This window comes from Callithrix jacchus, chromosome 10, assembly GCF_049354715.1.
Source record: "Callithrix jacchus isolate 240 chromosome 10, calJac240_pri, whole genome shotgun sequence".
Classification (NCBI taxonomy): domain Eukaryota; kingdom Metazoa; phylum Chordata; class Mammalia; order Primates; family Cebidae; genus Callithrix; species Callithrix jacchus.
This window is the reverse complement of record NC_133511.1, coordinates 116,192,414-116,206,809: the sequence shown is the minus strand read 5'-3', so window position 1 is coordinate 116,206,809 and position 14,396 is coordinate 116,192,414. Positions and strand designations below refer to the sequence as shown.

Genomic DNA, 14,396 nt, shown 5'->3' with positions numbered 1-14,396 from the left:
AAGACTAAAATGCCTCTCCCCCACCATGAGATCACAACTCCTCACCAGCAAGGGAACAAAGCAGGATGGAGAAAAAATTTGACAAATTAACAGAAGCAGACTTCAGAAGGTGGGTAATAACAAACTTCTCTGAGCTAGAGGAACATGTTCTAACCTAAGGCAAAGAAGCTAAAAACCTTGAGCAAAGGTTAGACGAAATGCTAACTACAATTAACAAGCTTAGAGAAAACGTTAATGACTTGATGGAACTGAAAAACACAGCACAAGAACTTCAAGAGGCATACACAAATTTCAATAGCCAAATCGACAAAGCAGAAGAAAGAATATCAGAGATTGAAGATCAGATCAATGAAATAAAAGAAGGCATGAAAAAAGAAAACAAGAGTGAAAAGAAATGAACAACGCCTCAAAGATATATGGGATTATGTGTAAAGACCTAATCTATGCCTGAATGGTGTACTGGAAGATGATGGGGAGAATGAATCCAAGCTGGAAAACACTCTGCAGGATATAATCTGGGAGAACTTCCCCAACTTAATAAGGGAGGCTGACATTCAAATACAGGAAATGCAGAGAACACCACAAAGATATTCCTCAAGAACAGCAACCCCAAGGCACATAATCATCAGATTCATCAGAGCTGAAAAAAGGGAAAAAGGGCAGTCAGAGAGAAAGAATGGGTCATCCACAAAGAGAAGCCCATCAGACTCACAGTGGATCTCTCAGCAGAAACCCTACGAACCAGAAGTGAGTCGGGGCAACATTCAACATCCTTAAAGAAAAGAACTTTCAACCCAGAATTTCATATCCAGCCAAACTAAGCTTCACAAGTCAAGGAGAAATAAAATCCTTTATGGACAAGCAATTGCTGAGAGATTTTGTTCCCATCAGACCTGCCTTACAAGAGCTCTTGAAGGAAGCACTAAACAAGGAAAGGAACAACCAGTACCAGCCACTGCAAAAAAGAACAAAATGGTAAAGACCAACAACGCAATGAAAAAACTGTGCCAACCAAAGGGCAAAACATCCAACCTGTAAGAAAATGGCAGGATCAAATTCACACATAACAGTATTAACGTTAAATGTAAATGGACTATGTGTCCCAATCAAAAGACACAGACTGGCAAACTGGATAAAAAGTCAAGAACCATTGGTGTGCTGTATTCAAGAGACCCATCTCATGTGCAAAGTCACACATAGACTCAAAATAAAGGGATGGAAGATTTACCAAGCAAATGGAGAGCAGAAAAAAGCAGGGGTTGCAATCCTAGTCTCTGATAAAATAGACTTTAAACCAACAAAGATCAAAAGAGACAAAAAAGGGCATTAGATAATGGTAAAAGTATCAATACAACAAGAACAGCTAACTATTCTAAATATATATGGACCCAATACAGGAGCACCCAGATACATAAAGCAAGTTCTTAACAACCTACAAAGATACTTAGACTCCCACAGAGTGGGAGATTTTAACACTCCAGGGGAAAAATTAGATCAGTAAGACAGAATATCAACAAGGATATCCAGGAATTGAACACAGATCTGGACCAAGTGAACTGAATAGACATCTACAAAACTCTCCACCCCCAATCCACAGAATATACATTCTTCTCAGCACTACATCACGCTTATTCTAAAATCGACCATGTAATTGAAAGTAAATTACTCCTCAGACAATGCAAAAGAATGGAAATCATAACAGTCCCTCAGACCACAGTGCAATCAAATTAGAACTCAGGATTAAGAAACTCACTCAAAACTGCACAACTACATAGAAATTGAACAACTTTCCCCTGAATGACAACTGGATAAACAATAAAATGAAGGTGGAAATAAGATGTTCTTCAAAAACAATGAGAACAAAGATGCAATGAACCACAATCTCTGGGACACATTTAAAGCAGTGTCTAGAGGGAAATTTATAGGGATAAATGCCCACATGTGAAACAAGGAAAGATCTAAAACTGACACCTTATCATCAAAATTGAAAGAGCTAGAGGAGCAAGACAAAAAAAAATCTCAAAAGCTAGAGGAAGATAAGAAATAACTAAGATCAGAACAGAACTGAAGGAGACAGAGACACACACACACACACACACACACACACACACACACACACACACACAAAGCCTTCAAAAAATCCAGGAGCTGGTTTTTTGAAAAGATCAGCAAAATAGACAGACCATTAGCCAGACTAATAAAAAAAGAGAGAAGAATCAAATAGATGCAATAAAAAAACAGTAAAGGGGATATCACCACCAATTCCACAGAAATAGAGATTACTACAAACAACTCTATGCACACAAAACAGTAAATCTAGAAGAAATTGATAAATACCTGGACACTTGCACTCTCCCAAGGCTAAACCAGGAAGAAGTTGAAACCCTGAATAAACCAATAACAAGGGCTGAAGTTGAGGCAGCAATTAATAGCCTGCCAACCAAAAAAAAGTCCAGATCCAGATGGGTTTACAGTTGAACTCTACCAGATGTACAAAGGGAATCCTCCCTAACTCATTTTATGAGACCAACATCATCCTGATACTAAAACCCGGCAGAGATTCAACAAAAAAGAGAAAACTGCAGGCCAACATCCATGATGAACATTGATGCAAAAATCTTTAATAAAATACTAGCAAGCAAAATGCAACAGCACATCAAAAAGCTAATCCATCATGATCAAGTAGGCTTCATCCTGGGGATGCAATGCCGATTCAATACAGCCAAGTCTGTAAATGTAATCCATCACATAAACAGAACCAATGACAAAAACCGCATGATTATCTCAATAGATGCAGAGAAGGCCTTCAACAAAATTCAGCAGCCCTTTATGCTAAAGTTTCTCAAGAAACTAGGTATGGAAGAAACATATCTCAAAACAATAAAAGTTATTTATGACATACAGCCAACATCATACTGAATAGGCAAAAACTGGAAGCATTCCCTTTGAAATCTGGCACTAGACAAAGATGCCCTCTCTCACCACTCATATTCAATATAGTATTGGAAGTTCTGGCCAGAGCAATCAGGCAAAAAAATAAATGAAGTGTATTCAAATAGGAAAAGAGTAAGTCAAATTGTCTCTATTTGCAGACCACATGATTGTATATTTAGAAGACCCCATTGTCTCAGCCCAAAATCTCCTGAAACTGATAAGAAACTTCAGCAAAGTCCCAGTATACAAAATCAATGTGCAGAAATCACAAGTATTTCTACACACTAATAGCAGACAGAGAGCCAAATCAAGAGCAAACTCCCATTCACAATTGCTACAAAGAGAATACAATACCTAGGAATACAAATAACAAAGGATGTAAAGGACCTCTTCAAGGGGAATTACAAACCACTGCTCAAGGAGATGAGAGAGGATGCAGACAGATGGAAAAACATTCCATGCTCATAGTTAGGAAGAATCAATATTGTGAAAATGGCCATATTTCCCAAAGTAATTCATAAATTCAAAACTATCCCCATCAAGTTATCAATGACCTTCTTCACAGAACTGGAAAAAACCACTTTAAACTTCATATGGAACCAAAAGAGAGCCCACATAGCCAAGACAATCTTAAACAAAAAGAACAAAGCTGGAGGCATCATGCTGCCTGACTTCAAACTATACTACAATGTTGCCATAATCAAAACAGTATGATACTGGTACCAAAACAGAGATATAGACCAATGGAACAGAACAGAGTCCTTGGAAGCAATACCACACATCTACAACCATTTGATCTTTGACAAACCTGATAAAAACAAGCAATGGGGAAAGGATTCCCTGCTTAATAAATGGTGTTAGGAAAACTGGCTAGCCATGTGCAGAAAGCTGAAACTGGACCCCTTCTTGACACCTTCCTGACACATTAACTCCAGATGGATTAAGGACTTAAACATAAGACCTAACACCATAAAAACCCTGGAAGAAAATCTAGGCAAGACCTTTCAGGACATAGGTATAGGCAAGGACTTCCTGACTAAAACACTTCAAGCAATGCCAACAAAAGCCAAAATAGATAAATGCAATCTAATTAAACTTCAGAGCTTTGGTACAGCAAAAGAAACAATCAGTAGAGTGAACTGGCAACCAACAAAATGTGAAAAAATTTTTGCAATCTACCCATCTGACAAAGGGCTAAATCCATAATTTACAAAGAACTAAAACAGATTTACAAGAATCAATAACCAAACAAACCCATTCAAAAGTGAGCAAAGGACATGAACAGATGGTTTTCTAAAGAAGACCTACATGAGGCCAACAGACATATGAAAAAATGCTCATCATCACTGGTCATTAGAGAAATGCAAATCAAAACCACATTGAGATACCATCTCACACCAGTTAGAATGGCATCCATTAAAAAGTCTGGAGACAACAGATGCTGGAGAGGATGTGGACAAATAGGAACACTTTTACACTGTGGGTGGGAGTGTAAATTAGTTTAACCATTGTGGAAGACAGTGTGGTGATTCCTCAAGGACCTAGAAATTCCATTTGACCCAGTAATCTCATTACTGGGTATATACCCAGAGGATTATAAATCGTTCTATTATAAAGACACATGCACATGTATGATCATTGCGGCACTGTTTACAATAGCAAAGACCTGGAACCAACCCAAATGCCCATCAATGACAGACCGGACAAAGAAAATGTGGCACATATATACTATGGAACACTATGCAGCCATAAAAAATGATGAGTTTGTGTCCTTTGTAGGGAAATAGATGAATGTGGAAACCATCCTTCTCAGCAAACTAACACAAGAACAGAAAATCAAACACCACATATTCTCACTCATAGGTGGGTGTTGAACAATGAGACCACATGGACAAAGGTAGGGGAGCATCACACACTGGGGCCAGTTGCCAGGGGATAGGGGAAGGACAGTGGAGTGTGGGGAGGGTGAGGAGGGATAACGTGGGGAGAAATGCCAGATATAAATGATGGGGTAATGGAGGCAACAAACCACCTGGCCATGTATGTACCTATGCAACAACCGTGTGCGATCCACACATGTACCTCAGAACCTAAAGTACAATTTTAAAAAGGCATTTAAAAATAAAAAAGAAGAAAAAAGGAAAAGAGTTTCAGTTCTCAACATTGAATCTGAATCATAGTTGCTTTTTGCTTCTTCTTCATGTGCCTGTAAAAGCAGAGGGAACAAAATTGATATTGCCTTAGAAACCCATTCACATACCAGCTCTTGTCCTGTTAGTTCTACAGCTCAGAGTTTCTGATTAAAGTCAGGACCTTTGGGAGTAGAAAGCAGTTCAGCTTTCTGGAGAAAGAGCCTCAAAATGCATCCTACCAAGCTGTTGATGTTACAGAGCCATCTCTCAGAATGTGGAACACAGAGTGAGGGGCTTAATCTCACATTCAGATGGCAGAAGTTTGCTGAGCTTGGTGTACGTGTTCTTTTAAAAACTTGAGCTCAGCAGTCTCTGGAGAAAACAAATAAAAACAAATGCTTTAAGACCACTATACTCAGAGTGTACATTTCATCTTCTGGAATAGACTGCTGCCTCTTTTCTTGGCTTTTACCTCTGCAGAGGGTGCCTGAGAAGAGAGCTTGACAGGTGAGAAAAAAGGAGGCTTATTGCTCTGGGACTCCTCATCTCCTTTTGCTCTCCCACTGAAGTAAAATGAATCAAAGTATTCCTGTTGGATGTGAATAAAAATTGCCTTTCTAAAACTTTTATTTTGGGTTTGGGGGGTACATGTTCAGGTTTGTTATATAGGTAAACTTATGTCATAGGTGTTTGTTGAACAGATTATTTCATACCCAGGTACTTACTCTGGTACCCAACAGTCATTTTTTCTGCTTCTCTCTGTCTTCCCACCCTCCATCCTCAAGTAGGCCCCAGCATCTGTTGTTCCTTTCTTTGCATTCACGAATTCCCATCAGTAAATAAGAATTTCTTAAAGAATTCTCATTTAGGCTGAGAATTATACTGGGCAGAAAGGAAACTCTTTCATTTGAAAAAACATATCAGCCACCTATCATATACAGAAACGTATGCTAGATCTCTGAGAAATTTTTGACTAAATGCAGCCAGGTGTTGCTTTGAATTGTTAAATAAATCTGAGGATATTTGGGAGCTTGCCATTTGTAGGTAGGTGACTGCCCCTGGAAAGGAGTATACTGGTTCAGATGACATTTACTAAACTCAACATGTACACATACTATGCAATATTCAGGGAAGTTAAGTATCCTGTATAAAGTCACAAAGGGAGTAGGTAGATTGTTGTATTGGGACTAGAATACAAAGAAAATTAATTATTAATTTAAAACCATAAAAATGCAATTTTAAGAATCTAATCTATATTACAGAATTTACAATATTATAACAGACCATAAAATTATTTGGTATTTCCTTCTAAAGTTTCTCTTTATATATAGAGTATATATTAATGTATATACAAAAGACTAAATACCTAATTAAAATTCATGTCATCTTTTTTGACCTTCTTCATGTTCCTTTTTTTTTTTTTTTTTGAGACAGAGTTTCGCTCTTGTTACCCAGGCTGGAGTGCAATGGCGTGATCTCGGCTCACCACAACCTCCGCCTCCTGGGTTCAGGCAATTCTCCTGCCTCAGCCTCCTGAGTAGCTAGGATTACAGGCACGCACCACCATGCCCAGCTAATTTTTTGTATTTTTAGTAGAGACGGGGTTTCACCACGTTGACAGGATGGTCTCGATCTCTTGACCTCATGATCCACCCGCCTCGGCCTCCCAAAGTGCTGGGATTACAGGCTTGAGCCACCGCACCCGGCCCTCATGTTTCTTTTAATACTCTCTCATATGTCAACAAACATGTCTTGGTTTTCATGTTAATGAGTTTAAAGTAGTAAAATAATGACAAGTGATTATTTAGGTAAATTATCTGTAGAGAGACATTGCAATTGTGTTCAGCACTTACCCATAGTTAATATTGCTTTACAAAATTTTTCATAAATCATTTTTCTTCAGCAACATTGTATTCTTTGCATAAATTCCAGGTACTGAAATGACTGTGTCAAAGGTTTCAAAATGCCTTCTATAAGACTTTGCCCATTGCCAATGCTTGCAACCCCCCAAAACTGTGCCCATTGCCAATGCTTGCAACCCCCCAAAGTGTGCCAGCTTCTTTGAATCTCCTTACTTCATAGTCAACTGCATTTGTTGGACATCATAGTTGTGTTTTCAGTTTGTGTGTGTACATGTGCAGAAGGTTGTACCAAACATGCCTGGCAATATGCTACTATTATATTCACTGTAACTGGACATTAAACTCTTTTCTTGTTTTGTTTCATATATTTTTAATTTTTTTATTTCAATAGTTTTGGGAGTACAGGTGGTTTTTGGTTACATGAATGAGATTTTCAGTAGTGGATTCTGAGATTTTCATGCACCCATTACCTGAACAGTGTATACTGCACCCGGTGTGTTGTCTCTTACCTCTCACTGCCTTCTCAACCTCTCCCACAAGTCCCCATAGTCCATTATGTTGGTCTGTATGTTTTTGCTTTCTCATATATTAACTTTCATTTATAAGTGAGAATATATGGCATTTGGTTTTCTGTTATTAAATTACTTCACTTAGAATAATGGCCTCCAGCTTCATCCAAGTTGCTACAAAAGACATAATTTCATTCTTTTTTATGGCTGAGTAGTATTTCATGGTGTTTATATGCCACATCGTCTTTACCCATTTGTTGATTGATGGGCACTGAGAATGGTTCCATATTCTTTCAATTGTGAATTGTGCTGCTATCTATATGCATGTACAAGTGTCTTTTTCATATAATGACTTATTTTTGTTTGGGTAGATACCCAGTAGTGGGATTACTGGATTTAATGATAGGTCTATTTTTAGTTCTTTAAGGAATCTCTATACTGTTTTCCATAGTGGTTTTGCTAATTTATATTCCCACCAACAGTATAAGTGTTCCCTTTTCACCACATCCATAATTCAAAGGTCAAAAAAAAAAAAACAATAGATGTTGGTGTGACACTTAACTCTTATTTTTTTTATTTTCATTAATCTTCTTCTGGGATGTGTCTAACTGAAATGTCAAATTAGCCTTTAGAAATGTTATGTGTATAATATCTTGAGGCTATCTGAGACTTGACACAGATGTCTGTATTTTTGTCTGAGGTTTTTTCAAAGAAACTTCTGACAAATTTCCATGCTCAACATATGATTGGCCTTCAATAGGTACTTTATCTTAGTCCATTTGTGCTGCTATAACAAAATACCATAAACTAGGTTGCTTATAAACAAGAAGAATGTATTTGTGACAGTTCTGGATGTTAGAAAGTCTAAGATCAAGATGCTAGCAGATTCTATGGCTGATGAGGGTTGTTTCCTTGATTAATAGATGGTATCTTCTTTTGGTGTCTCCACATGATAGAGCAGGCAGCCTCACAACATAATCCCCAAATGCTCCACCTCATAATACCAAATCCTTGGGGGTTAGGATTTCAACATACAAATTTTGAAGAAACGCAAACATTGAGACCATCACTTCCTTAATGAATGAATTAATTAATCCTTGCAATCAATAAGTGGAATGACTAAATAAATGGTTATTTTAATAAAAATACTTCATGTACTCAATTATTAAACAGACATTTATTGAGTTCTTAATGTGTATCAGACTATGGTAAACATTGAAAATAAAATAATAAATAATTTAATGCTTTTTTTAGAGGAATTAACAATCTACAAGGCAAACTGTGACCCATTGTAACAAGTTTTGTGATTGCAACATGTAAACAGTTCTAGGAGAGAGCAGAAAAGAGAATTATTTATTCTACTTGTACTGAGAAATCACAAAGGGAGTCAGTTGGGGAAATACTGGCATTTGAGTAGATTTTGGGAAAGGAGTAAAAACTGGATTTTGAAAGTAGTGTAGAAGTAGAGCATTAGTATGATGAAAAAAAGCCAGAAGTGCTAAGGCAGACACTGAGTTAAAGAAATGTTCAGTGGTCTTGTGTGGAAGAGAGAGATGACAAATGAGACTAATATACCAAACTTTCATGGTTGAAAAATTCATTTACAGAAACTAAGGGAGTCCTACTCATCCCAGCAACTTGCCCACCTCCAGCAACTACAATCAAAATACAACCAGTGCCTCAGTGGTCCCAGGAAAGACTCTCCTCCCCTAAAATCATGAAGATAACTGAAGGTTAAGTGAAAGGCCTGTTGTTGCCCTTAAATGACAGACAAAAAGTTGGACAAAGGGAAAGATGCATGAAAAAAATCAAAACATTCATTAGTCCAAGCCTTCCCCAATATGTTAAAATAGCAGGTTTAAAAAGTATAGTAGTATCTTTGGTATCTGGGGGCAACAGAAACAAACTAATGCTAGTACTACTTCTGCAATTACAGATTTGATTTAATCATCCTGAAGGACCAGCTTCCCTAAAGGGTCAAACTAAAGCGAAAAAGGCCCTGAACACTGGAGTTGGGAAGCAAAATTCTGTACAGAAGTCAGCCAAGTTAGTTGATAAGCTAAGTCTAAGGACACCAAAGATAAATGGAACATGATTTAACAAATGATCATGAAAGCAGAAAGTAGCAAAGAGATAAATGAATTGGACAACAGTGACTTTTTTTTCTGACATAAGCAGGATTTTGCAAATCCCAAATTTGAATTGAATCACCATTGAGTCTAACAAGAATACCTCTCCCTATAGTACCTAATGCAAAGACTTAACCAGTTGTATGACTCTGTTCTCACACTGCTGATAAAGACATACCCAAGATTTGGTAATTTATTTTTAAAAGGAAGTTTAGTGTACTCACAATTCCATGTGGCTGGAGAGGCCTCAAAATCATGGCAGAAAGCAAAAGGCATGTCTGACACGGTGGCAGACAAGAGAAAATGAGAGAGCCAAGTGAAAGAGTTTCCCTTTTAAAACCATCAGATCTCGTGAGACTTATTCACTACCAGGAGAACAATAAGGGGGAAACTGCCCTCGTGATTCAATTATCTCCCTCCCACAACACATGGAAATTATGGGAGCTACAATTCAAGATGAGATTTGGGTGGGGGCACAGCCAAACCATATTATTCCATCCGTAGCCCCTCCCAAATCTTGTGTTCTCACATTTCAAAACCAATCATGCCTTCCTAACAGTCTCCCAAAGTCTTAACTCATTTCAGCATTAATTAAAGAGTCCACAGTCCAAAGTCTCATCTGAAACCATGCAAGTCCCTTCCACCTATGAGCCTGTAAAATCAAAAGCAAGCTAGTTAATTTGTAGATATAACGGGGGCACAGCCATTCCAAACAGGAGAAACTGGCCGAAGCAGAGGGCCTACAGGCTCCATGCAAGTCCAAAATCCAGTGAAGCAGTCAAATTTTAAAGCTCCAAAATGATCTCTTTTGTCTCCATGTCTCACATCCAGGTCATGCTGATGTAAGAGCGGGGCTCCCAAGGTCTTGGGCACCTCCACCCCTGTAGCTTTACAGAGTAGTCTCCCTCGTAGCTGCTTTCATGGACTAGTGTTGAGTATTTGTGGCTCTTCCAGGCACAGAGTGTGAGCTGTCAGTGGATCTACCTTTCTGGGGTCTGGAGGACAATGGCTCCCTTCTTGCAGGTCCACTAAGCAGTGCCCCAGTGGTGCCTCTGTGTTGGGGCTTCAACCCCACATTTCTGTTCCACACTGCCCTAGCAGAGGTTCTCCATGAGGGCCCTTTCCCCACATCAAACTTCTGGCTGGACATCCAGGCATTTCCACACATCCTATGAAATCTAGGTAGAGGTTCCCAAACCTCAATTCTTGACTTCTGTGTACCCACTGGCTTAACACATGGAAGCTGGAAATGCTTGGGGCTTTCACCCTTAGAAGCCATGAACTGAGTTGTACCTTCATCCCTTTTAGCCATAGCTGCAGTGGCTGGGATGCAGGGCACCAAGTCCCTAGGACGCAAAGAGTCGGGGACATGGGCCCTGCCCACAAAACCATTTTTTCATCCTAGGCCTCTGGTCCTATGATGGGAAGGGCTACTGAAAACGTTTCTGACATGTCCTGGAGACATTTTTCCCATTGTCTTGGTGATTAACATTTGACTTCTTGTTATTTATGCAAATTTCTGAAGCTAGCTTGAATTTTTTCTCAGAAAATGAGTTTCTCCTTTTTATATGCAATAAAAAGGAGAAACTCATTGCATTCATTGATTTCTTTGCTACTTTCTGCTTTCCTGATCCTAATTGCAGTCAGGCTGCATATTTTCCAAACTTTTGTGCTCCATTTCCCTTTTAAAACTTCATGCTTTTAACAGCACCCAAGTCACCTCTTGAATGCTTTGGTGCTTAGAAATTTCTTCCTTCGGATACCCTAAATCATGTCCCTCAGATTGAAAGTTCCACAAATCTCTAGGGCAGCAGCAAAATCCCACCAGTTTCTTTGCTAAAACATAGCAGGAGTCATCTTTATGTCAGTTCCCAACAGGTTTCTCATCTCCATCTGAGACCACCTCAGCCTGGATTTCATTGTCAATATTATTACCAGCATTTTGGTTAAAGCCATTTAAAAAGTCTCTAGGAAGTTCCAAACTTTCCCACATTTTTCTGTGTTCTGAGCCCTCCAAATTGTTCCATTCTCTGCCTGTTACCCAATTCCAAAGTTGCTTTCATATTTTCAGATTTCTTCCCAGCAGCACCTCACTCCTGGTAGCAATTTACTGTAGTAGTCTGTTCTTATGCTGCTGATAAAGACATATCTGAGACTGGGTAATTTATTTTAAAAAAGAGGTGTAATGGTGTAATGGACTTACCCATGTGGCTGGGTAGGCCTCACAATCATGGCAGAAAGGAAAAGGCATGTCTAACATGGTGGCAGATAAGAAAGAATGAGACAGCCAAATGAAAGGGGTTTCCCCTTAAAAAACCATCAGATCTCATGAAACTTATTTACTACTACAAGGCCAGTATGGGGGAACTGCTCCTGATTTAATTATCTCCCACCGGGTCCCTCCCACAACACATGAGAATTATGGGAGCTATAATTCAAGATGACATTTGGGAGAAGACATAGTCAGACCATATCACCAGTGCTTCCCAAGAATGTAGCAACTGTCTTATTCTCTAACACCAACCTTTTTCCAATGACCAGTTTGGGTGCAACTTCTTTTAAAAACCCTATGGGCCTCAACTTAGAAGTAATATCTCCCTCTTGTGAAATCTCACAGAGCTTAGATAGACACTTATGGTCATTTGCCCACCATTTTTATGTATTTGAGACAGGATCTCACTCTATTGTCCAGATTGGAGTGGAATGGCATGACCACAGCTCACTGCAACCTCAACCTCCCAGGATCAAACAATCCTCTCACCTCAGCGTCCTGAGTAGCCTGGCTAATTTTTTTTTCTTGTGGAGACAGAGTCTTGCTATGTTGCCAGGGCTAGTCTCAACTCCTGGGCCCAGGTGATCCTCCTGACTCAGTCTCCCAAAGTGCTAGAATTACAGGCAAGAGCCAACCTAGTCTCACCATTCACAGTTTTAGTCAGTATTATCCAATTGTTATGATCCAGTATGTATGATCCATGTCTAAAAAACCCTGTTCACCATTTTAGTCAGTATGTTATGATCCAATTGTTACTATAACTTCAATTTGATACAATAAAACAAAATGTGGATATGACACCCTATATTACTTAGTACACAATATACACATTAGATTTAGAGATAAGGCAAGATTCAAGAAGAAGTGGGAATAGGGGATAGAGTGACAGCATCAGTTTTAAGTATCACTTGATAATAAGAATTGTGACATATTTTCGATGACATGAAAATGCTCTACATCAAAAAAGTTGCTTCAAAATATCGTGAAGTCTATTGAAAAATAATTTCGTTCTTTCTATGTAATACCTTTTAGTTATGTGTATGCTTTATTTCCCTTTTCAGATCATGGGTTCTTAGAGAACAGGAAACACGGCTATCGTAGTTTATTCAAAGCTCAGAGTTACTCTCAGAGTTAATGAGTGTAAGTGTATCAGTCAGGGTCCAAACAGAGAAGCAGAAATAGGAGATGTGTTATAGCAGGGTGATCCCATGCAGTTGTGTCTGCTGGTTAAGTGGTTTCTATAAGGCTGTTTCTCCCAATCTGATAACAGATTGAAGTATACAAGGAAGGCAGATAGGAAGAGAAAATGAATTTAAAGTGGGAGAGAGCAAGAACAAGCTGAAGCAACCCACAGCACAAGCTGAAGCAACCCACAGCACAAGCTGGAGCTCACAGAGACCAACTGAATCAGTTCTTGTGACTCCGGCCTTAGTAGTATGGGTGTCTTCTCATGTCCCTTCATTATGAGGCTGAACATACACTTGTCCCAGATGACAGAGAAGCTGAAAGAGATTCCTGGGGACAGTGAAGCAAGCACTTGCCAGCCCAGTCACTGATTTGTGTCAGGAGGTGAGTTATGAAAAAAATGGCTTCTTCTTCAATTTTGCCCTCCAAATCTCCCATGAAAATCTCTCTTGTGGCCCACTCTAACTGGAAGTGTACAGGGAAGAGAATATCAGGAAGTGTTGTTCAGTCTTGTGACACCTTACAAAGTCCCCACAGTAAGTTCTCAGTCAAGACTTAATAAATAAATGAATGAGTAAATATATTGATATTCAGATTTCCAGGTTAAGTCAATTTAACTTATAACAAAGCTATACCAAAGGTCAGTTTAACTTATAACAAAACTACACCAAGTATTTTTAAATAAAAACAACTCCAGATTTAGGTAAGGAGACATTTTATTTAAAACAGTGTTGTAAGAGGGGAGAAAAAGCCTTCTGCAACAGGAAGAGGGAGACAGTTACAATAGGGAGAACTCAGACCATAGGATCAAACATCTAAAAGGTCAGGAAGGAAAGACCTGTTCTTATACAGTGAAGAGTAAGCATGGTTTATGCAGTGTCTTTTGTTTGCAGTAAGGAGGCTCTTTCTGCAGGTCATTGTTGGCTCTGGCTGAGGTGGGTCACATTTCAGGGTCCTGTAGAAAGAAAAGAAGGTTAACTAAAGTTAGGTCAAGTTGGTTAACAAGCACTTTGTTCTTAGGGATCAGTGAGGATGAAGAATTTAGTTAATGGTTTATGAGGGGGTAGAAACAGGGCTAGAGAGAACCCAGCGTGCGGATGTAGGAGGAATATTTTATCCTGACTTCAATATATTCTTGGTAGGGGCTCTTAAGGAGGGATTCTATGCTGATTTGGCCTGGAGAAAAAAGAGAAAAATGACCAAATTACACAAAAGTTGGTAAATATGCATGGACTTCTCATTTATCAGTGGTGATAAGCAGTTCAGCTAATCATTTCTGAGGCAAATTTGGACTTTGGAGCATCTGTGTTTGGCCTTGTCATAAGTAAACAAGGAGGACATGCATGAGTCCTAAGTCAGGTGGGGCTGGATGT

At 38.9% G+C, this 14,396-nt stretch overlaps 2 protein-coding genes across 5 annotated transcripts in view; one reads left to right on the top strand and one right to left on the bottom strand.

Annotated features, from left to right (window-relative positions):
- Positions 1-9,872, bottom strand: part of LOC100895047 (glycine N-acyltransferase-like protein 1) — a 113,998-nt gene extending 104,126 nt beyond the window's left edge. For all 4 annotated transcript variants that reach the window (XM_009008173.5, XM_054240915.2, XM_054240919.2 and 1 more), the window contains exon 1: positions 9,791-9,872. The gene's annotated coding sequence lies outside the window, so the exon portion shown is untranslated. The remainder of the gene's footprint in view (positions 1-9,790) is intronic.
- Positions 1-14,396, top strand: part of GLYAT (glycine-N-acyltransferase) — a 182,317-nt gene that overhangs the window by 117,490 nt on the left and 50,431 nt on the right. The gene's annotated exons all lie outside the window — the stretch shown is intronic.